This window comes from Misgurnus anguillicaudatus, chromosome 17 (genome assembly GCF_027580225.2).
Source record: "Misgurnus anguillicaudatus chromosome 17, ASM2758022v2, whole genome shotgun sequence".
In the NCBI taxonomy this organism is placed as follows: Eukaryota; Metazoa; Chordata; class Actinopteri; order Cypriniformes; family Cobitidae; genus Misgurnus; species Misgurnus anguillicaudatus.
This window is the reverse complement of record NC_073353.2, coordinates 135616-160197: the sequence shown is the minus strand read 5'-3', so window position 1 is coordinate 160197 and position 24582 is coordinate 135616. Positions and strand designations below refer to the sequence as shown.

General features: G+C 38.3%; 1 protein-coding gene across 2 annotated transcripts in view; it reads left to right on the top strand.

Moving 5' to 3' along the window:
* The first annotated feature begins 4910 nt into the window (after nt 1-4910).
* crfb1 (cytokine receptor family member b1) overlaps nt 4911-24582 on the top strand; it is an 83246-nt gene continuing 63574 nt past the window's right edge. For both annotated transcript variants that reach the window (XM_055214428.2, XM_055214426.2), the window contains exon 1: nt 4911-5067. The gene's annotated coding sequence lies outside the window, so the exon portion shown is untranslated. The remainder of the gene's footprint in view (nt 5068-24582) is intronic.

Here is a 24582-nt window from a genome sequence, read left to right as displayed (position 1 = left end):
ATTTTATTTGACTTTATTTACCACTATTAATCTAACAATTAAAGAAAATCAACTTATATATTAAATTTGATAAATTTTGTTACAATAATAATTAATAAAATATAGACATGTGTTTCATAATATGGTATATTATAGGCCTATCAAATGTTGAATATAAATGATAATCTTAACAACCCCAATATAAGGATAATAGTTTATTAACAAATTTAAGAAATTATTTTTTTTTTATTCAGATTGTCTGATACACAAAGAGGACATTTAAATATACAACACACAAAAGTCAAGTACAGTCATTTAATTTTTTTATGCTTGGTGTGCATGAAAATGCACATTATTTTAAAGATCTACAGTATTTGTATCTTTCTCTAGTTGTTACATTTTTCTTGAAATTTAAAAAAAAATATGGTGTCTGCATGGCTGAAGGAATACAATATCATTATGTGATGGTATGCTCTTGGCGTTTTGTTGTAATGAGTTAAAATTCTTTTTTTATCACAGAGAAGATTGTTAGTGTCCTGCATACAATATTTTTTCAGCTCACAAGGCTTGTACTGTAGACTTACAGTATAATGTGCTTATACCTCAGGCTTTTCTTCAACTGATCCTCACCCTGTAACCATTCATAAAACTCTGTTTATCTATCAACACCTAACACTACACTGTTAAAAATTATGTAAAACTTACAGTATTACTGTCAGCTGTTTGCCAGTAACTTACTGTAGATTTATATGTATGTTATTTACTGGCAGCAGTTTGTTCGGAGTTGAATGGACATTGAACATTGACAGGTCTTTTTATTTGCAGAGTAGAACCGTCAAATGGCAGCCTCATGCAAAGCATTCTGGGAACCAAAATATGAAGGAAACAACAGAAAAAGGTTGATGAGGATTTCTGGTTCACAAAATGCTTTGCATGAGGCTGTTATTTTATAGTTTTATGCTGTAAAATCATAGACTTGTTAATGTTTAATGTTGATTTAACTTTGAAGAAACTGTTGCCAGTAAATAATAAACCTTTAAATCTACATAAGTTACTGGCAAACAGCTGCATAACTACAGCTAATTTTTTAACAGTGTGATAATAAACCAGTGGTTTAAAATCTCTCATACTTCCAGGGTTTAACATGATGACTTGTGGCTCTATAACGCACACATAATTTGCCATCAAAAATGTTTTGAGTAACATGTCAAGTAATAATGACTGGTCAAGAATATGTGTAACATATATGATTTTACACAATCATTTCTTGTACTACTGTAAATTCTGAAATGCATATGCTCTTCACCCACCATGCTCAGCTGACATATGAGATTAGACACCTCTAGCATATAATTATGCTTAAATCAACTACAGTTCTTATGAACAATATATTTATGTTTTATTTTCACCTGTTAATTTTTTGTCCACTCAAGTTGCTGCTTTTAAAATGTACCCCCAAATTAAAAAATAAATAAATTTAAGTTACATTTAAAGTTAAATGTATTAAAATCATTCATCTGCTAAATATGTATTATCCCTGCAAGTAAGCCTACGATGGCCCCCCATGGGCCCACTTAGGGCTAGTCTAAGGGCCCCGCGCAGGTCCGCCCACCGGCAAAACACCGGCCCCCCAGCGCTGGCCCCGCGCAGGCAGACCTCACTTAGCCCCCAGGAAGTCCTCATACAGAAAAATTCCCAGGAGTTAAATAAACACTGCAGGATGTATATATTGTCCCATCTTACAGAGTGTTAAAAAGTAACAATGAAGCAGAATTAAAAGCTCTGTTATCCTCTTTCTCAACATCTCTGTCTGAAATATAAAATTGCATTTTACATCTTACTTGTAGAGTCATTTTCTTAACTTATGTTTAGATGTTGGCCGTTTCATTTAAAGTCACCATTATTGTGATCAGTGGTTGTTTTAATTGGACTTTGACTCTCGACCGTTGGCTTGTTAGTGTTTTCTGACTGCTATATTTAAGTGTGTTTAAAACACATGCTATAGCAAAGAAAAGGCAATTGTAGTTGAATATTGATGGTTGATACATAAACATTGACAAACATAATCATTAAATGAACAGATTTATTAATATAGTTTTCCCCCCTCATCAGAAGCATCATTTTCTGTTCATAATGAAATTCTACAGTGTAGGGTCCAGAACTCTCATAGCAGTTTATCATTCTGAAGGATTTTAATAGTGTGCACATAAACATTGCATAATGTAGATGCACAGACATCAAGAATCAGAGTATGAATCTCAACAATGGTGACAAAGAAAATGGTAAAAAAGGTCATTATTTATTCATGCCGCAGTGCATTCTGGGAGTTCTGGATGAGAGTTGTAATTTGTTGATACCCAGCATGCAATGCAGCATGAAGCTTTTCATTTTATTGTCACCATCATTGTGATTCATACTCTGATTCTTGATATTTGTGTGTCTACATTGTAGAGCAGTTAATTTTAAGTGTCAGTGTTTCAAAATTCTTCAGAAAGACAAACTGCTATAAGAAAGCTGGATCTCACACTATAGTATCACATTGTCAGAGAAAGATCCTTCTGATAAGGTTGCAAACAACAAATGAATACATAAGTTTTATATGATGATGTTTAGACTTTATTTACTGAACTGACCACCACCTAAGGATCGCATGCTGCCATAACAAACATATCTTAAACACACAAAGTTATAGCAATCAAAAGACTGAACAAGGCAAGAGTCAAGAGTCAAGTTTAACTAAATCAAACACTGATCACAATAAGGGTGACTTTAAATGAAACAAAATCTCAACCTAAAGTAAGAAAATGACTCTACAAGTAAGATGTAAAATGCAATTTTAGATTTCAGACAGAGATGGTGAGAGAGAGGATAACAGCGGTTTTAATTCTGCTTCATTGTTACTTTTAAACACTCTGTAAGATTGGGACAATATATCCAGCAGTGTTCATTTACCTCTGGGGATTTCTCTATGTGAGGGCTTCCTGGGGGCTAAGTGAGGGCTGCCCATGCAGGGCCAGCGCTAAGGGGCCAACGTTTCGCCAGTGAGCAAACCTGTGCAGGGCCCTTAGGCTATGCCCATACAGGCCCATCGTAAGCTTACTTGCAGGGCTTTGTTTTGCCTCAAAATGCACACAAGTAATGTTTTTAGTAAGGCATGTTTGTTTAAACTAATTATATTTCCTTATTAAACTCAGGTCTAGTCCTGGCTTAAGCTAATCCCTGTCCGAGAAACCGCCCCATAGAATTTAATTAATCACTAAGATTAATCGGTTGTTAGCCTGCTCTGGAGCAGGCTAGCGGGCCAATCCCATTTCTCTGTCTTACCCCTTCCCCTTACCCCTACCCCTTAGTTTTGCACGTTCACGTGAGAGTAAGGGCTATCCCAATTCTCGTTTTGATCAAGTGGTAGGGCTAAGGGCAAGTGGTAGATACCCCTTAAAACCAAGAATTTCCGCGAGCTTACTTGAAACCAAGGGGTACCCAGAATACACTGCGCAACCGGCAAAAATGGCGGAGAGAGTACCATAAATGTAAGTATTTTCGGCTTAATAATTAATTTAAAAACTACTAACGTCTTGTTTTGTGCTCTACACAGTCCTGTTCATATATATTTGAATTATGTTCTTAATTTAAATGTTTTAAAATTTCGCTAGTTTGCTACGCTAACGTTACGTTGCTGATTTGCACAACATTCCCGTATTTGCTGATTTGCACAACATTCCCGTAATTCTCTAACTAGCCATGAATGGACTGCATGCTTGTCTACAGTTTTAACTGGCAGCCAGCAAACGACGATGTATGATGACGTAACCGTAACCAAGTGGTGTCTCATTTCATAGGGGTATGTTTTCACCCCTAGCGCTTAACACTTGGTTTTGAGGGACAAGGGCTAGGGGTAAGACGAAGTGGTAGGGGAAGGGGAAGGGGTAAGACAGAGAAATGGGATTGGCCCTAAATCTCCATAGTAACTTCATCTAGATTAATTTAGCCTCCCTTCATGCAACCGAGTCAGGGCTAAATTCAGCCAGGATAACTGGAAAATCCCAGCTTAATCCCTTATCTGGCTTTTGTGCAATACCTTTCTGCTCTGGCTAAGGCAATGTGGTTCCTAAAAGGAATTACGTTTACTATTACACTGAAATTTTAAAGTTAGCACAAAACGACAAAAGGGAAGATTTTACTGTCACGTGATAGTTTTTCCACTTTTACTTATCTTTTATTGTCATTTGGGTGTCTGCTGTTGTCCAGGTGGCATTTTCACCCCAAAATGGCGGCCGCGCTACCGAAGCGCCACCTAGTGAGAAGCATCCAGCTGCAGCCCCGCAGACTCACTCCTTGCTAGACACCAGTGGCTGGACCATAGCTGGACACCAGTGGCTGGACAACATACGTCATTTCCGTGTCGTCATTTCCGTATCGTATTCAGTTTTCAAAGTTTACGCGCCAAGATGTCAGCGGTAAGAAAAAATAATAAACTGTCGATTATTTATAGATCATATGAGAATTCAAATGCACAAACTAGCTAGTTAAAAAGTCGTTTTGTTTTTAAGGTACTGTGTCGTGTTTTTTAAAGGTTTTAGTGATCTCTGGTGTGCTTTAATTCTAGAGCTAGGATGCTACAATAGATTTTCCAATTAAATCGTTCTTTGAGTGGTATGATTTAATATTGTAAATAAGTTTTTTTAAACTTGGATGTGTGAAGATTGTACCCAGTTAACGAGATATCATAGAACAGTCTTGGCAGAGAATAGTCTAAAATGCTAAGTTAGGTTGTCTATGCACACGAGAGTTTGTTAGTTAGCTATGTTTTTTGATAAAGTAGTACTTTTCCCTATGCACGTGTAAATGCCTACTGTTTCCAGAAAAGCAGTTTTGCTTCTTGTTTTGTTCTCTTTGAGGTACCTCCCACTTCTGCTTTCACGGAGCGTTTTGGAGATCCCCGGTCTGCTGTTATATTTGCTTGAGTGTGTTCGAATTTATGCAGCGCTGCGCAGATCGATCGTTGTATGACATCAAAATAATGCTGCGCCTAAAACTGTAGCACGTGATTTTCAGTAATGTACAGCCCGGAACTCTCTTCAACGTGTTGTAAGTATTTGCTATTATACTACTTTTATTTGTCTTTCTGATAAACGTATAAGGATCATCACGGATCCACCGGTAACGTTACTGAAAATGACATTAAACATGCCGTGTTCAGGTTAACTTGAGTAAACCCTTTTTACTTCCTAATGTTTGTTTCCGGAAAAGTAATTAAGCATTGCATGAAACTTGGTTTAGAAGACAAAAATAGGTTACAGATAATAGTGTTGCTAATTGATCTAAGTTATTGACACTTTAAACTAAATTATTTTGGCTGTTTGGGAAGGTCATACCTATGTCCGTGGTGGGGTGCGATGTTTATATCTCGGAAAATTTCAATTAAATACAGTTATAGTTTAATAATAATGAACATTAAAACTAAATGAAAAGCACAACGCGTTACGTTCAAATCTACTAATTAAAATGTTGTAGGTATGTTAACGGTGACTGTATACCAAAAGTAATTATTTAATATCTTTGTAAGTTAATGTGAGCATCAACAATGAGTAGCATCAAAAACTAGTTCATATGGTATAGGTATACCCATAGGGTTTGAATCAAAATGCTTAATTTGCTAACCTGCCTGTGAAAACCTAGCTAGTGATGCACCAATCATGAGCTGATTCGGATTTTTTACTTGCAAATGGGCTGATTTTTTTATTTAAGCAACATACAAGAAACAGGCTTAAATGTGACCCTGGACCACAAGACCAGTCATATGGGTAATTTTTTAATTGATATTACACATTTTATCGCTGAATAAATAAGCTTTCCATTGAAATGTGGCTTGTTAGGTTAGGACAGTATTATACACATATTTGGAAATCTGGAGTCTGATTTGTACAAAAAAATCTGAATATTGAGAAAATTGCATTATAGTAGGTATGATGACAAAATTTTCAAAAACCCCAAAACTCTAAATTTATCACATGACTAGACAGAGCAGACATTCCCATTTGCAAAGAAACAAGGATTGTAAAAATCTGTCGAGTATTGAGAAAGTTATGACATTTTTAATATTAGAAATCAGAGGAAAAAGTTATATATGGATGTCTATGGAATGTGTGTGACCGAAATGCTGCTTATTCACAAGTTTTTGCTTGTAACTGTCTCATTTTATTAGATATTTGCACGAAATTTTAACAGAAGGTAGAATTTTGTTAGTACTTTCAAAATAAAGTATAAACATTTACTGTTTTAGTTGGAATGGGCATCAAACTTTAGTTGGAATGTGCATCAGACCCAGGGTAACCATGATTTTTAGAACGATACCTGCAGTGGACGTTCTGACAGTAATTTTGACATTGAGACAGACCACTTTAAGACTGTAGGATAATGCAAGGGTTTAATATAAATGACACAACAGATACTTTTCCTTAACAGTTAACCAAACATTCACTTTAGATATAACAGATTATAGGTCATACCTGCGTGAATTCTTGTCAAAACAGATATTTTTACACCTGTAATTTTGTGTTAGATGTCTATATATATCGAGCCCAGTCTCCTGAAGATGCGTATAAATAGCACGAAGTGTCACGCACTCACGCGTTTGTGTGCACGCGCTTCAGACGTCTGCGTCAGACATCGCTTTTGAGCCTTGTCACTCTTAATAACTCTTTTAACATCAATCAGATCCCGAACTTTATCTCTCTTAATAATTATTTTACCATCAAGTAAGTCCTGCGGTCTATTTTCTATAATTTCTGAATGCTTTTTAAAACGAAACTAAAAAGTGAAAGAAGACGCATCTTTGCTTTATATGGATTTGGGACGGTACACCTCACAAAAAACGTGCAGATAAAGAAAACTGCACGTGCAGAAAACGTGCATTTTAGATGTTTAATTACCATTTAGAGCATTGGATTCGCTAGATGAGAGCTTAATGTTCTTATTTTTATGAAAACCTCTGACTCATCTAGACAGCGCTCGCTGGTCACTTGCTGCGTCTCAATTCATCCAGCTGTGGGTCAAACAGAAATTGCGTGTTTCCTTAATCGCGCGTTAATAAAATTAGTGCTGTTAAAATGAATTTGCGTTAACGCGTTATTAACGCGTTTATTTTGACAGCCCTAGTAAAAACATACTACAACCTTGCGGCGAGAAGTGGATATTGCATGACACACATGCAAAAGTACTGCGTGGGCTGAAACAGATTCTTCGACACAGAAATTCGACGCGCGTGCCCGCGATGTCAGCATTGCTAATTATAGTCCTTATGAAGTCTCTAAACTAACACAAATGTTTGTTTTAGCACGCTCTACTGAAGTTGTTGACTGAATGTTGACTGAATGAGCTTTTACATAAAAATCTAACTTAAATGGGAAATGGATAGAAATGAGCGCAAGTTTGTAGGTGTGTTTCTGGCCACTCACAGAAATAAAGTTTTTATATATTTACAGTAGGAAATGTACAAAATATCTTTACATGATATACTAATAGATTTTTGGCATAAAAATATATAAATTTGAACCCATTCAATTTATTTTGGGCTTTTTCTACAAATCATGCGTTCTGTGGTCCAGGGTCACAAATGGAATTGAAAATCTGTAGCTATTTGAAATTAGAAGCAACAACTACATTTTAAACACAAAGAAGCAACATACTTGTGGCATCAGAAGGTGTTTTTGTTTTAAATTAGATTTAATTGTTTTATCATACCACCAGATGGTCTGAATAAAAGTGCAGATACTGAGATAGAAAAGAAAACGGAATTGAGATTTTTTTGAGACAGTTCCATAGTTGTCATCGCTTATAATTTGCGAAAAGTTGCAGGGAAAAAACAAGGTTCATGGGTTTTTGAGCTTATTAATAAAAATTCTGTATGTAGTATGTTAACAGTGACTGTATACCAAGAATAATTATTTAATATCTTTGTAACGTGAGCATCACCAAATAAGCAAAATAATTCATATGGTATAGGTACCCATAGGTCTGGATCAAAATGCTTAATTTGCTACAGTGACTCGCCTGTGAAAACCTAGCCTCAGAAGTCACGCCCACACAATGTTGGCTAAACGTCTGATGTTTATCATACGCTTTCCTGGAAACCCTGTGGGAATGTCAAAGTCGTCTTTTGATTGGTTGAAATAAACCGGATTTTCAGGAGAAAAGAGTGTAGCGATTAGTTTGGGTCCCTCCCTGGAAAACAAAGCTCTGATGTTCCATTGAGGAAAAAAGCAGTCGTGTTCACGTGGATAATAATGACCAGTTATCATGATCAGCTAAACATTGGATTCTCAAAATTATGCAAAGTTCTCACCAAAGACTTTCTAAAATACAACAAAGAGATCAGCTTGAGGAAGTTATAAGAGTCAAAAAGTTTGGTTCTTCTGAATTGCTTGTAGGTGTTTAAAAGTGAAGAGAGATGCTTCAAACAGATGTTTAACAAGAGCGTCTCATTTGTGTGGCTGTTGATGAAGTGCACAATGTTGTTCTATGGTGAGTAATGTTGTTTATTTAGATGCTATTCGGTTGCGGCTGGTTATTTTAATAACTGACTTGTTGCCAGCCGGCTTGTTATTGTGGTGAGTCCAAAACCTGACGCTTGACGAAACAAACTGTGATTGGTTGTTTGACATGTCGGTATATCATCATTGTGAATAGGGCTGAAACAATTCATCGAGTTAATCGATTAACTTGATTAATAAAAATTCCTCGAGTCAAAAATTCTGCCTCGAAGCCTCGTTAAATTCCTATGACGCGCACTACACGCGCCAAGATCTGATTCACACGGACCGTTGTTCAATGTTAAGGAAGCATATAGCGCGTGATACATTTTGAATTTAGTTGGCGCGATGGTGGAGAGTAAATATGTCCATAAACGGCAGAGAGAGAATGTCTAAAGTTTGGGATCATTACATTCTTATCATTACATTACATTCAGCATCTGAATCGAAAACATCCACTGCTGTTTCACCAAGCTTTGATGAAACAAGGTAACGTAGCTTTCACTGATTTTAATCCCATACTATAATTGTAGTGATGTCGTTATGCGGTTTGACTAGATATGATGTTTAGCTTTGATGTTTTAAGTAGTAAACGTATTCACGTTCAATTGCAAGAGAGTATAGCTTAAAAAGAACCCCTTCACACACATACATGTCTCTCTCTCACGCGAGTCAGACCAATCGCGCAATGCATCACATATGCTTAAACTTTTATGTAGCCACGCAACAATAATTTCAGCATGCATTCACTGTATACAGTGGGACATGATGTTGTGATTTTTCGAACGGTGTTGTGTAGGGGTGGAACGGTACACAGAAGTCCCGGTTCGGTTCGTACCTCGGTTCAGGGGCCACGGTTCGATTCACTTTCGGTACAATGGAGGGAAAAGCAAAACAAAAATGAAGAAGGCATTTTTTAGTACTTAAGATAATCTTAAAAACATAGGTGTCCTTATCAGTGTTATTTTGAGATGTCATGAATATGAACTGAAATGCATTTAACATACTATCTCGTATTTCAAAAATGTATACCACTTTAATCTTGTACTCATCTTTCATACAAATATGGGTTCAAATGTATTACAAGTGTTACCTAAATACATTTTAAAATTACATTTTGGCCTTATTTCATATTAATGTACTAAAGAACAAAAAAATAGGCTTGTAGGATGAATTAATAAGTGTGTACGACTTCACGAGGCGCTGCAAGAAACGACGTGTGGATGACGTCAGAGTAACGCGAGAACGATTTGAAATCAGCCTCCTCCGCAAGATTTCTCGCGGTACTCTGACGCTGATGGCGCTGCGTAAAGTTGAGCACTTTAATAAAGCAGCTGAACTCGACAGAACTGCGCCTCGTCCATTAATTGTATATTAGTAGGACAATTTATCTCCTACTTCTCAGCGTGAGAAATACAAAGTGTGGCGTGTGAGCGTGTGAACTGACTGAAATGCGTGTGTGTCAAGGTGAATGCGTGAGACTTGAGAGCCCCGATTAGATTTATTTCCACTCACATACCTAACAACTGCTGAACAACGCCGATGCACAGTCCTCGTCTTTTCCACCACTCTCTCGCCTGTACTATTGTAACTGACTGGAAAACTGAAGTTTTGCCAAACTTGCGATCTTAAAGAGGCTGGCGGAGCATCTAACTCTTGTGGAACACCACTTGCCATCCTTGCTATCGCTGCTCACTAACTGACTGGACCGGCGTCGACCTGACAAAAAACTGCAGAGTGCCAGAATGTAGACGGGCTCTGATAGAGCACATACATAGGCGGAGCTCGGCTGCATCGGCGCCAATCAGAGCTTCAGAGCTAAAGCGGGGCAACAGATTAGCTGTCCATAAAGAACCCGCGTATCTAACAGTAGTTCCGCATTACATTAATTATTTTGCACGCAAGGTTTTTTATTTTCATACCGTGTATTCTCCGTTTAAATTCATGCACCGAACCGTGACCCCCGTACCGATTCGGCTCGAAACGAATACATGTACCGTTCCACCCCTAGTGTTGTGTATTCATAGGTTCGTTCCACGTTGGAACAAGCGATTGGATTGCTAATTCTTGTTTGTTTTCCAGCTCTTTTTTGATAAACTATTTCTATAAGGTAATAAATCATATGCCTTGTTTAGACGCACAATTGTTTACATTCTTCACATAATATTCTAAAATGCTTTGCATGTGCGTTTTGTAAGAACACTTTTTCATGGCTACACAATATGATATCCTTTTTGCTATTTAGCCTACGTTTATAATGCTAAACAGCAAACTAAAGCACGAAACGAGCATTGTATTTCTCCTCATTGTTTTTTGTTTTTGCGATATCTCTTGTTTTGTAGTGTATTTTTCTGCATTATTTATTTGCATGCACTGGAATAAATCTTATATGTAGCAAACTGCATGTTCAAATAAAGATTTTTAGTTTTATTTTATTTATTTTTTATTACATTTTTATAAAATGTTTCCTGGTGATGTTTTGGGTTGCCTCTTGCAAGTTTGACTTTATAAAGCCTTAACAAAAAGAGCCTTGCAGTAATTTCAAATCTTATTTATTCAGATTTGCCAAAACATATTTTCTTACAAGACAAGAAACACACTTATGAAGGCCATATTTATCACATCATGATATATTTAGTTATCTTTATTGACAGACTCGAAGTCCAAATATAAAAACACACACAATATACAAACATCCATAAGATATAAAAGGCACACACAATATACAAACATCCATAAACAACCACAATCAAACATAACATAAATTACACATAGCACAAATGTGTGCTCACAAGTTAAAGCATATACTCATATTTTCTTATAAATTATACACATGTATGTGAAGATTACTACAGGATGTACAGGATTCCTGTAAATAAAAATGGTCTAACATATTTGAAAAGCTATTTACCTAAATAAAGAACCTGCCTAATGCAAAATGTGGTTGTTTCCCTGTGTTCTAAGAGGCTAATTTGGACCATGACAAAAAGGTTATTTTGAATCTAGGCCATAAAAAAGTTGTAGTACCTTAAAACACACAACAAGACTCAACTTTTGTCTTTGTAATTATTGGACAAATACATTCAATTCAATTCAATTTTATATATATAGCGCAGTGGTTTTCAATTCCAGTCCTCGGGCCCCCCCTCCCAGAACATTTTAGATGTCTCCATATATAAAACACCTAATTCAGTTTTTCAGCTCGTTAGTGTGTTAATTAAGGAGCCTGATAAGTGAAATCAGGTGTTTCATATAAGGAGACATCTAAAACATTCTGGGAGGGGGGGCGCAAAGACTGGAATTGAAAACCACTGAATAGCGCTTTTCACAATACTTAATTGTTTCAAAGCAGCTTTACATTAATAGAAGCAGTTAAAGCACAGAAAAACGACAGATAGCACCACATAATACACAATAGCATAAGCAGTCAAATTTGCTGCGGCTATGACTCGACATTATGAGCGAGCGTATTACTAATGTAACGTCTAGAAGAAGAAGCTAAGTTAAGCCCAAGCAGGCTACCTCCCCGGGGTAAAAAACCCCCTAGGAGACAAAAAAACAAAAACCCTGGGGTTGTTTAGCCGAGGAAATAAAAAAAGTCCTAGGAGGGAAAAACCCTTGGGAGATATATATGTATATACACACATATAAACGGATAAGGAGATTAAGCGGGTTCTGCCGGTGATCGTTGGTCAGGCATCAGCTGGGCATCACGTTGAAGGACGACCAGTAGATCAGAGGTGTGCTGACTTTCACATCTACCGGAACTGGGTCTGTTTGTCCCATTGTCCTCGGGGTCGAGGACGAGACAGGGAGAGAAAAACAAAATCATATTAAGGTAGGGACGTTCACATGTAATGCAAGTGTCACACAGTGATGTGGTTAAATCAGCTTAGTTTCAGACAGACTAACTGTTGCGGCATAATCATATTATCCACAGTTGAGGATTTTGCAAATTGGGGGCCCACTGCGACGGTATATATGGTAACTAAGGGTCACTTTCCGATCTTTAAGAGAAAATGAAACCTGTCGACCCGTTTGACTAAGGCCTGTAACCCCACTGTCGTCGTTAATGCAGGTTCAGTGGCAAACGGGTCTATATTGCATACTATTTACAAGATCACGAGAAAACGCCAACATCGCAACCTGACCATACGTGTCAACCCGTTTGACTAAGGCTGGAGGCCCCAATGTCGTCGTTAATGCAGGTTCAGTGGCAAACGGGTCTGTATGGCATACTATTCACAAGACACATGAAAGCGCCAAAATCGCAACCCGACCATACGTGCCAACCCGTTTGACTAAGGCCGGAAGCCCCACTATCGTCGTTAATGCAGGTTCAGTGGCAAACGGGTTTGTATGGCATACTATTCATAAGACACACGAAAGTGCCAAAATCCCAACCCGACCATACGTGCCAACCCGTTTGACTAAGGCTGGAGGCCCCACTGTCGTTGTTAATGCAGGTTCAGTGGCAAACGGGTTTGTATGGCATACTATTCACAAGACACACGAAAATGCCAAAATCCCAACCCGACCATACGTGCCAACTTGTTTGACTAAGGCCGGGAGCCCCACTGTCGTCGTTAATGCAGGTTCAGTGGCAAACGGGTCTGTATGGCATCCTATTCACAAGACACACGAAAGTTCCAAAATCGAAATCCGACCATACGTTAAGATAGGTTTTTATTTATTTATTTGGTTGGTCTGTGTTATGACCGCGAGTGCTTTGTTCCGTACAAATAACTATTTCGAGTTAAGTACCTTATGCGAATGCTTTGTTGAAGAGAAAAGTTTTAAGTCTAGATTTAAAATTATCGACTGTGTCTGATTCTCAGACATCGGTTGGTAAATCATTCCAGAGCTTAGGGGCTAAGTAGGAAAAGGATCTTCCACTTTTAGACACTTTGATAGTCTAGGGATAATCAAGAGACCAGAATTTTGCGACCGTAGTGTGCGTGATGGATTGTATTCTGATAGTAATTCATTAAGATATGAGGGTGCTAGGCCATTTAAAGCTTTGTAGGTGATTAGTGATATTTTAAATTGTATGCGATATTTAACTGGTAGCCAGTGTAAAGATGCCAGAATTGGGCTTATGTGGTCGTACTTTTTAGATCGAGTTAGTACCCTTGCAGAAGCGTTTTGAACTAGCTGAAGCTTGTTTACTTGATTTGCATGGCATCCCCCGAGTAGCGAGTTACAATAGTCTATTCTAGAGGTCATAAAAGCATGGATAAGCTTCTCTGCGTCAGATGTAGACAGTATATGCCGTATTTTCGAGATATTTCTAAGATGGAAGAATGCTGTGCGGCAGACGTTGGCGATATGACTATCGAAGGATAAGTTGCTGTCGAACATCACACTTAAGTTCCTAACCGTGGAAGATGGCACCACAGTGCAGCCATCTATGTGCAACTTGTAATCTGACATATTATGTTTGTAGCGATTCGGTTCAATAATAAGTATCTCTGTCTTATTGGAGTTGAGCTTAAGAAAGTTATGTGCCATCCAGTCACTAACATCGCTAAGGCAGTCTGTTAGCTTGGAAAACGTGTGTGTTCCGCTGGGATGTGAGGAGATGTAAAGCTGGGTATCATCCGCATAGCAGTGAAAACTTATGTTATGTTTCCTGATAATGTCTCCTAGAGGTAACATGTATAACGAGAACAGGATAGGACCTAAAACCGATCCCTGCGGTACACCGTATTTAACCAGGGAGTGATATGACTCTTCCTCGTTTACATAAACAAAGTGATAGCGATTGGTTAGATATGACCTAAACCAGGCTAGCGCCTGACCACTGATACCAACATAGTTTTCTAGTCTATTGAGTAAGATTGTGTGATCTATTGTGTCAAAGGCTGCACTAAGGTCTAATAATATAAGAATTGAGATTTCACCACAATCGGATGTTAATAGGAGGTCATTTGTAACTCTAAGCAACGCTGTCTCTGTGCTATGGTGGGGCCTGAATCCTGATTGGAACTTTTCATATGTACTATTATTTGTCAAGAATGTGCCTAACTGGCTTGCCACTACCTTTTCTAATATTTTTGAAAGAAAAGGGAGATTTGAGATTGGTCTAAAGTTATTAAGCTCTCCCTGATCAAGCTGTGGTTTTTTAATCAGCGGTTTAATAACTGCTAGTTTGAAAGCTGTTGGAACGTATCCTATTTCTAGCGATGAGTTAAAGATATTTAGAACCGGGGTTGACACTACAGGGAATACCTCTTTAAGTAGTTTTGTGGGAACGGGGTCTAATATACAGGACGATGATTTGGATGACGTTACTAGTCTAGAGAGCTCTTCTATTGTAGTAGGTTTAAATGAATCAAGATGTTCGTATGGTAGTCTAGTGTTAAGTGAACTAACGGGTAGAGTGGTGGCTGCCTGTGTAGCTACGATGTTTTCCCTTATAGCCGTAATTTTGTTAGAAAAGAAGTTCATGAAGTCGTTACTATTGTGTTGGAGTTTACTATTGGTTTCTGTTTGTTCTTTGTTTCTAGTCAGTTTTGCAACGGTGCTAAAGAGGAAACGAGGGTTATTATGATTCTCATTTATAAGCTTGCTAAGATAGGTAGATCTGGCGGTTTTAATAGCCTGTCTGTAGTGTTTAACACTCTCTTTCCATGCTGCACGCCATACCTCTAACTTTGTGCTTCAATAATTTCTTTCCATTTTCCTAGTTGCCTTTTTGAGGGCTGCGGTGTGATGGTCATACCGTGGAGCTGACGGTTTTTCTTTGATTCTCTTTTTTCGAATGGGAGCAACGGCATCCAATGTGTTAGAACAGACATTGTTTAGGTTTTCTATTACAATATCTAGATCGTCACAGTTATCTGCTACATGTTTAATTTGGGACAGGTCTGGAAGAGTGCTAATAAATCTTTAGTGGTGGAAATTATTGTTCTGGCTAATCTGTAGCATGTTGTGGATTGAGTGATCCTATCTAGAGGTACAGTGTATGACACAAGGTAATGGTCAGAAACTGCATCACTCTGAGGTGATATTTTGATGTCATTAATATTGAGTCCGAGTGACAGAATTAAGTCTAATGTGTGCTTACGAGTATGCGTTGGCCCTGTCACGTTTTGTCTAATATTGAGAGAATTTAGAACATCCATAAACGCACGTCCTACTGCATCTTTTGGGTTATCTACATGAATATTAAAGTCACCAACGATAAGAACTTTATCTACAGTGACTACAAGCTCAGACAGGAAATCTGCTATTTCTTTAAGGAAATCTGCATGGTGGCCCGGAGGTCTACCTATGAGGGGTTGTAGCTAAGGCAAAAGAGAGCTGTTTCTGGTTACGATCAGTTATTTCCATATTTAGCAACATTAGTTCAAATGATTTAAATTTTAGTTCAGATTTTTGGTTTACTTTAAAAATTTTGTTGTATATTGTAGCTACACCACCCCCTCTCCCCTTTAATCGAGGTTCGTGTTTATAATAATAGTCTTGTGGGGTGGATTCGTTTAAACTAATGTAGTCATCTGCTTTAAGCCAGGTTTCTGTTAAACAGAGTGCATCTAAGTTTTGGTCTGTAATTATTTCATTGACAATAGGTTCTTTATTGGTAAGCGATCTAATGTTAAGAAGGCCGAATTTTAACATTCGAGGTTCATCTGTTAATGTATTTTTTTCTAATTTTATATTAATCAGATTTGTACCAGATGTGGCAAGCGGTGCTCTGTATTTATTTGTTCGAGCAGTGGCAAGCGGTGCTCTGTATTTATTTGTTCGGGGAACAGATACAGTTGAAATGTGTTGATATTCTGGTAAGATTGACTCGAAGTGCTGGGATATAAGTGATCTTGACATATCACGGCAGCTAACAGACGGACGGTTAAGCCGATCCGTCTGTTTCCTGACCTGTACCCTGGATAGTCAGACTGTATTAGAAGTAAGACTATTGGTCAGATTTATAGAGAGAATCGCCCTTCCTTCCTGAGACGGATGGAGGCCATCTCTCTTTAGCAGGTCAGGTCTCCCCCGAAAATGCTTCCAATTGTCTATAAACCCTACGTTATGCTGAGGGCATCATTTTGACATCCAGTCGTGAAGAGACAATAATCTACTGTAAGTTTCATCCCCCCGGTAGGCGGGGAGGGGACCAGAGAATATTACATTGTCTGACATTGTTTTAGCAATTTCACATATCTCTTTAATATTATCTTTGGTGATCTCCGACTGGTGGAGTCTGGTGTTATTCGTGCCGGCGTGAATAACAATTTTAGAAAACTTACGCTTAGCATTAGCCAGCACTAGTTTTGATCTAATGTCTGAAGACCTGGCTCCCGGTATACAATCGACTATGGTGGCTGGTGCCTCAATGTTCGCGTTCCTAAGTATTGAATCTCCAATAACCAAGGCACTTTTAACAGACCTCTCAGTCAGTGTATTGCTCAGAATATCGAACCTGTTAGAAATTACCAGGGGGGTCTTGGGTGGGCACTGGATACGACTGTGCCGCCTGACAGTCACCCAGTTAGTCGGCCGCCTTGACTCAGATGCCGGAACCGAGCTATGTGTATTACGTTTAACACTAGGCGCACCCGAAACAGTGTTTGTAGCATTAGCGGTATTACTGTCATCGACTAGCGTTTGGATGCGCGCTTCTAGTTCTGCAATCTTCTCCGTCAGCCTTACTACTTCAATACACTTAGCACAAGTAAACCCCTCTATGCTGATGGAAGAAGCTAAACTGTACATGTGGCAAGGAATGCAGGTTACAATAACAAGCGGAGTCTTACTGCTTTCATGTTGGGTGATGGCGTCTTCGGTCACCTGGACGCGGTCCGTGAAGCTACATCGCGAGGGAAGCTCGCTCGCAGCACGCCCCGATCGCCTGCGGCTTCTGTAGCCAGGGTGATGTGAGGCACGCTGAATCTGCGAAGGCCGGGCAGCAGCTCCTCCACGGCTTCCAGATCGCTTTCATTCTGGGCGATGGCGTCTCCGTTCCCTCGAGCGCGGTCCGTGAAGCTGCACCGCGTAGGGTGTTCGCTTTTTGCACACCTCGGTCGCTTGTGGACGTCTGGAGCCTGGGTGAAGTGGGCGCTGTACGTCGCGTAGGATCTGCGATAACCGGGTATCAACTGCTCCACAGCTTCCCGCTCAGGTGAGGACAGGTCTGAATAGCATACATCAGATGGTCCACCATTAGATCGGCAAATGGTAACTAAAGCCGGCACCTGTTTGTTGATGCTAGCGGGTTATATGCTAACACTGGGTGTTTATTAGTGATAAATCGTTTCACGTGGTAGAACTGCTCAATAGTCGTCACGGTAAAGTATTCTTGAGATAAACTAATATGTTATATTATATAAATAGGAACAAGGTAGTCAGAAAATAGGATTTGGATGATGAACTCGACGGAGCTCTGATATAAGGTGTGTTCGACTAGAACAAAGAACAAAGCCTAATAATAAGCGAGTGCTCGTATCGCGTTAAAATGGGAAAACAACGTTATATAAATATAGTTTTATTAACTTTTACCTCGCACCAAAACAATAACAACACAAAATATGAATAAGAAAACAAGTAATAGTTTCATGACACCAAATACTGCTGATTTGATCTCAATTTTGACCATCAAACACAGACCGTGGGCCAACACCAGAGCCAGGGAATCCCTGTCACAGATGTAGCCCAGATAGGGCCGTGGTCAGCAGGGCGAGTGAACCCTGACGTCCCCTCATTGCTCTGGATCTCGAGTACCGAATCTTGCTAAGCAGACGTTCAAACTGGCGCTATCTTTACTTATCGACTGCAGATTTGAATATTATACATATATATTCTCGACTTAACTAATGTTATATTTAAAAACGGCGAATCCGTCCATTGAGTTATTATGATATTCAAAACAGCCGAAAGTGTTACCTGTCATTCTGGCCTTCAAATCCGTGGCGAAAGAAAGTAGTTCCCAAACAAAGAGGCTTTTAAAATAACTCAGTTGTTGTTTTCCTGTTTTCGTTTTTCAAACGTGTGCCGTCGAACTGTTGTATAAAAGCAATATCGCTCTCTGAGTCGTGTGATATAGCTCTATATCATCACGGCTGTGATTAGGCCAGAGGCACGAGGCCGTATATAGAGCTATATCACAATCCTACTCGAGCGATATTGCTTAATTATACATGCAGTTAGTCACATCCCTGCTGAAAACCCCAATAGAAACCATTACAGAAATTCTAAGGGTTTCCATTACAAAACCATTACAAACCATCAGCCATTAACCATTAAAACTTTAAAAACCATTACAGATTCCACAATGGTCTCTCTTGTTTTTTTCAACAGGGATTTGAGTTTTATTGCAGTGCATGCAATAAATGCAGCAAAATACACTACAAAACAAGACATTAACTACGGACAATATCAAACAAAAACAATGCGGAGAAATATGTGCTCGATTCGTGCTTCAGTTCTGTGTTTAGCATTATAAATGTAGACTAAATAGCAAAATCGATATTGTTTAGCAATGAAAAGGTGTTCTTACAAAACGCACATACAAAGCATAATGTAAACAATTGTACATATAAACAAGGAATATGATCGTTCGGCGTTATTACCTGATATAATTATCAAAAAAGAGCTGGAAAACATACAAGAATTTGCAATCCAATCGCTTGTTTCAACGCGGAGGGAACCTATGCATGTACCCATTGGGACAGTTTTTCATGGGGACAGAATTTCACACAACACCGGATTCTCAACCTAAAATGCACCGCAATGCAAGTGATGCAAACCAAATGCAGCATTCTATTGAAAATTTATTTATGTATTTCTGCCGAAACCAAACTGCAATGAAGCAACTGAACGTCTGACTGGGGTGTCACTCTTCCTCACGCACAGCACGCGTGCACACACACACACAAACACAGGTGCACGTGTGTGCGCACAGCACACACACAGCTTGTTACCATAGCAAATAGGCTCACCCCAGAATTTATATATTATTTGTAAATATCTGGTTTATGTACATTTCTACACCTGCAGCATTTACCATTAGGCTACTAAAAAACTTTAATGTCAGGGCTAGATTACAGCATGAAACCTGTTGTGCATATTAATAAATCAAAGTGCACTGCTTAATTGTTGGCACTGGCACTAATAAACACTAAATGGGTAAAAATTGAAATAAATAGGGTTATTTTTTGGAGCCAAATGTCAATACCTCGGGTTTTTTTAGAAATAAAAGCCAAATGCTTGAACATTTTACAGCCACTTCATTTTCCTTATGCATTATTTGTTTTGGTTGTTTCAAAACACACACAAAATTTTTACCTCGATTAATTGATCGATTCAGTGCTAGATTACAAAAAGAATCGATAGCTGCAGTGGACGATACCCTACTTGTGGACGGGCTTTGTCTAGAAAAAGCATGAAAAACACCGGACCTTTAGTATTGAAGGTCTGGCTACGCGAGACTAGTGAAAACCTTGCTAAAGTAATAATTTTTTTTTTACCAATATAACATTTGCTTCCATCATTGTCCTGTTAGGGTTGCCAGATCTGGGTAAACAAAACCAGCCCAATGTCCAAATTTTTTAAAACATTCCAATGACTATTGACAGCCCAAATACCAACAACGAATAAACCAAATCCTTCCATCTCTAACCAGCAGAAAAACATCAGCCTGACAAATTCAGAATTTTCCCAAAAGGCTGTGGACCTGGCAGGTTTGATCAAGACCGAGACCAGATAAAGTTGATCTTAGAATCATTAAATCTTCAAGAACGTCCTAAATGTGTAGGTAAAACAATTGTCCCATAATCCATCATCAATCGCTGACAGAACCGCTAATTATTCGGCTACAAATATGTAAAGAACATGCTCTGCTTTATGTTTTAATCTTGATGAAGATTCACTTGCAGTCTAAAGACAAAGGTTTTTATGTGTTTTTATATTATGTGTATTTAAAAATCTGCGTCATGGTGTCATGCCAAAAAATGTATCAAATTATGACTCATCCATTCACCAATTCACATTATATGCGCTGCAGGGACATGGTACGTGCGCAACGTGAAACTGATTGATTTTTTTTCTATTGAATGCCAAATTCTGAAAATTTGACTTAGGTTCATATAAGCAATAAAGCGGCTGACTGGCAGCAGGGCAATTAGTCCAACTTATTTTTCTCTTACTTGCAGAATTTACAGGGGAAGTGTCAAATATTGACCGGTCGATCGACGTGTTGGCGATCACTGCTATATACTGTTGCATATTTACAATATTAGAACTATAAACTTAAAACAATGCTATGGAGAAAGAATCTAATGCTGTTCACACAGCTATTCAACTAGTAAGAAACCGGACAGCCTAATTAACTTGCCCATTGCCTTACTCAGATGTCAGACAAACTCGTTAAACGTTGTTCAAAAACACATTTGATTCATTTCAGGATTTCCGATGTTACAAACAACATTATTTCTTTAATAAATAAAATATTCTATATAATAACTTATGGGCCTCTTCATCATAGTGGATGGGCCTATAGACCGTTTCAGCAGGAACAACATAAACAAGCGGCTGTCGCGATCCGCACGTAACTTTCGGTAAACTCAGCTAAGAATAAATAACAACAAAGTTCTTTAAACGTAGTTTATTTATATAACAAGCAAAAAAACAAAACATAGGGCTCTATCTTACACCCAGCGCAATGCGCGACGCAAGTGTCTTTCGCTAGTTTCCACCCTAATTTTCAGGTTTAGCGCCACGTTGTTTAAATAGCAAATGCATTTGCGCCCCCTTTTGCGCCCATGGGCTTTCTGGTCTGAAAATGAGGTGTGTTCAGGCGCATTGTTGGCGCATTGCTATTTTGAGGCAACTAAAATAGACTACGCCATTGACCAACAAAAACCTAGTCTAATGTCAATGGCGCAATATGTTTTATGTTATTTAAAGAGCGCATTAGTAATATGCGCCTATAAACGGGAGGACAACGCGGGATTTGCTTATCACAAAGTACATGAATGCGCAGCAGCACAAAAATGCTTTTAAATATGAAAGATTAAAGGATTGACTGTAAAAGATTATTATTGAGTCTCTTGGACATAAATGAGGACTAATTATGAGACGTTAGAAGGCGCAAAGAGCTGCTTCACCTGTAACCTGGTAAGTAAATAAATGCTTTGCTTTAAACAAATGCATCTGTTTTTAAATGTTTTTTTTAATGCTACCTCACAGATTTATTGTATATGATGACTCTGTACCTGTGCATATGGTGAGATGAGAAATTTTTTTAAGTAATGCTTAAAAAAACTCTTTGCTTAAAAAAAAAAAACGCTGTCCAAAGTGCTGAAACGTGCGGAGAGCCGTTTGTAAATTATTTATCTCCTGTTTGTTACAAATAAAGTATTTTTAGAGTACAAACCTTATCTTACATACTTGTAAATTATGTTTTGATGATATTGGATAGCCATACATTTAAAGCAATTACAAGCCTGCTTTTTTACTTCCATGACTAAAAGAAAACGTGTTTTAAAGGTTTTAATAAAAAAATAACAATTTCAATACAAGTGAAAAACAACACAATTATTAAACATTAATCTTAAACTGGTGATCTTCTTCCTCCACTTAGGTTTTCAGTTTACAAAGTCCGTCATCTAAATAGGGATTAGACATAGCGCCAGCGCAACTTGCTTTTAAAGGGGATGAGAGCTAAGACTGTCATTGGTTTACTGCACGTTACGCCCAAAATACTCCCATTACAATAGGACCAACCCTTATGACCATGCGCTCGGCGCACAAACCATTTTTCCCGTCGTTAAATTAGCAAAAGTGGATTCGGACACCATTTAGACGCTGCGCTGTGCGCTTTAGACAATGCGCTTAGATCGTTAAAATAGGGCCCATAGATTACATAGGAAACCAAAACATTTGTTATTTTCGACAAGGCATTTGTTCAAGAGATCAGTTTAGCAACTAGTCAGACCATTAAAAAACGAAACCGGAAGTGAGGTTCGGATCCAGACGTGTATCACGTGCGTCCGATGAAACCGTGTATAGCTGTGAGCTGCGTTGATTGGCAAATGACACCAGGCTGCAGATGACCCCCTGACTTCTTGAGTCATGCTCACAAGAAAATGATTGTCTTTTAAATTGCTATAAGTCATAGTGAACATTTACAACATTTTTGATGGCATGTGAAAGTAGGACGAGCCCAGAGCTGTGTCGTTATTTGTGTAACCTTCTGCATAATTCATAAACGCACATTTATTATGCACAGTACAGTCAGATGACCGAGTGAAACTGAATGGAACATATTAGGCTGATCACTGTAAATTTTTTCTGACATTTTTGTTGTATGAAATTCTCTTAAATTTTTCTCATTGGCTCATTTGAACTTGAAGGGACACACACAACATTTTTTGCTCACATGGCAATTTTCATATGCTATAATAAATTATCTGTGGGGTATTTTGAGCTAAAACTGTACAAGCATACTCTGGAGAGTTAATTAACAGCTTGTGAAAAGTGGTGTAATCGGTCACCTTCAACAACTATCAGTCAAACATTGGTTTAGTAACCAAGAAATAGTAAGATAAAAAATGTTCAAAAAGAGCTGATACACACACTGAAAACATTTTAACAAGTTTTATTTTTGAAAATCAGCAAACAACAAATACAAATATAGCTGCAAGCAGCAATGCCGGGGTCAAGCCAAAAAGGGCACAGAAGAAAGTAAAGTTGAATTCGGATGAGCAGTTTAAAGAACCTAGGAAAATATCTTGATTTCAGACTAAATAATATAACAGTTATCAGCAAAAAAGCTGTGTTTTCATTCAGTGTAATCTCTCCCTCTCTTCTCGAGGAGCATTGACAACTAGAACACTGAAGAAAATGTGAGTGGTGCTTGCAGTGGCAATTCTCAGCTCACAAAATGTTACAGTGGTGTTAATGAGTCAAAAGAGACAACCCCCATGTCTCTACGATGTTCTGATGCAGAGATATAGCTCTTGTAAAAAGGGTTGATAAGGTATCCTAATTGGTTGCTAAGGAGTTAATTGGCATGCTAAATGATCTCCAAGCCATGAAAGGAATAATACATGATGACCCAATATTTTAGATGTACTGTTGGAGTAGTTTTAGGCAAAAATACCATATTTCTATCTCAAAACCACTAGGTGGTGCAATGACAAAGTTGTGCATGCAACCTCAGGTCATAACTGTGTTACATCTAGCTAGTTTTATGACTATACACTTTAGTTTAGTGAAGAAACAGTTGTATGACCATAGGGTGGCTTGATTTCAAAGGTTTTGTTCAATTAAAAGGCCAACTAGTGGTGCAAGCATACAATTTTTTTGTGTAGCCTCAGACTGTGGTCGTACATCAGCGTATCAAATATGGTGAAAAAATCTCTTTGCTTTACGAAGTTATAACCATTTATGTGTAAAAAACACAAAATGTAAAGGTAATTTTTTTCGTTTTCTGCAATTTTCGGCCATTTCTGAATAAAATTTTAATATAACGCTAATAGAACTTTTTGTTCAGAAGGTAAGGTTAGTTTCTTCCTATGGTGTTTTCGAGTCGATCAGAATTACGCTCGCGGAGATATTTGCGCGGGTTCTTTAAGTGCTGTTTTGCTGTGCAGGGCTAACCGTAAGGCGAAATCTGGCATGTTTGGTATCGTTGGACTCAGCAACTATTCTGGACTTCAGGGAAAAAACACCGATCAGAGCCAAAGTTATAGGCATGTAAAGCATAAGTATGACCACTAGGTGGCGCTGCGATGAAACGGTGCATGCACACTCAGTTCCTGACTGGCATCACAACTACCAAGTGTCGTGTCAATAGGCATAAGATTGCCGAAGATACAGACTAAAACCTGGTTTTTTGCGCTCAACGTAAAATTTGTTGATGCGCTATACGACAACGGATTGATTTATCAAAATTCTTTTAATAACTTTTTGCCTTGAGTGTCTATAGATGCTGCATACCGATTTTCGTGGCAATCGGGCAAAAGCTCTAGGACAAGTTCGCAAAGGTAGGTTTTACGAATAATTCAAAATGGCGGAACATTTTTCATGACGGAACATAAGTGCAACTTTGGACTGTTGGTGGCGC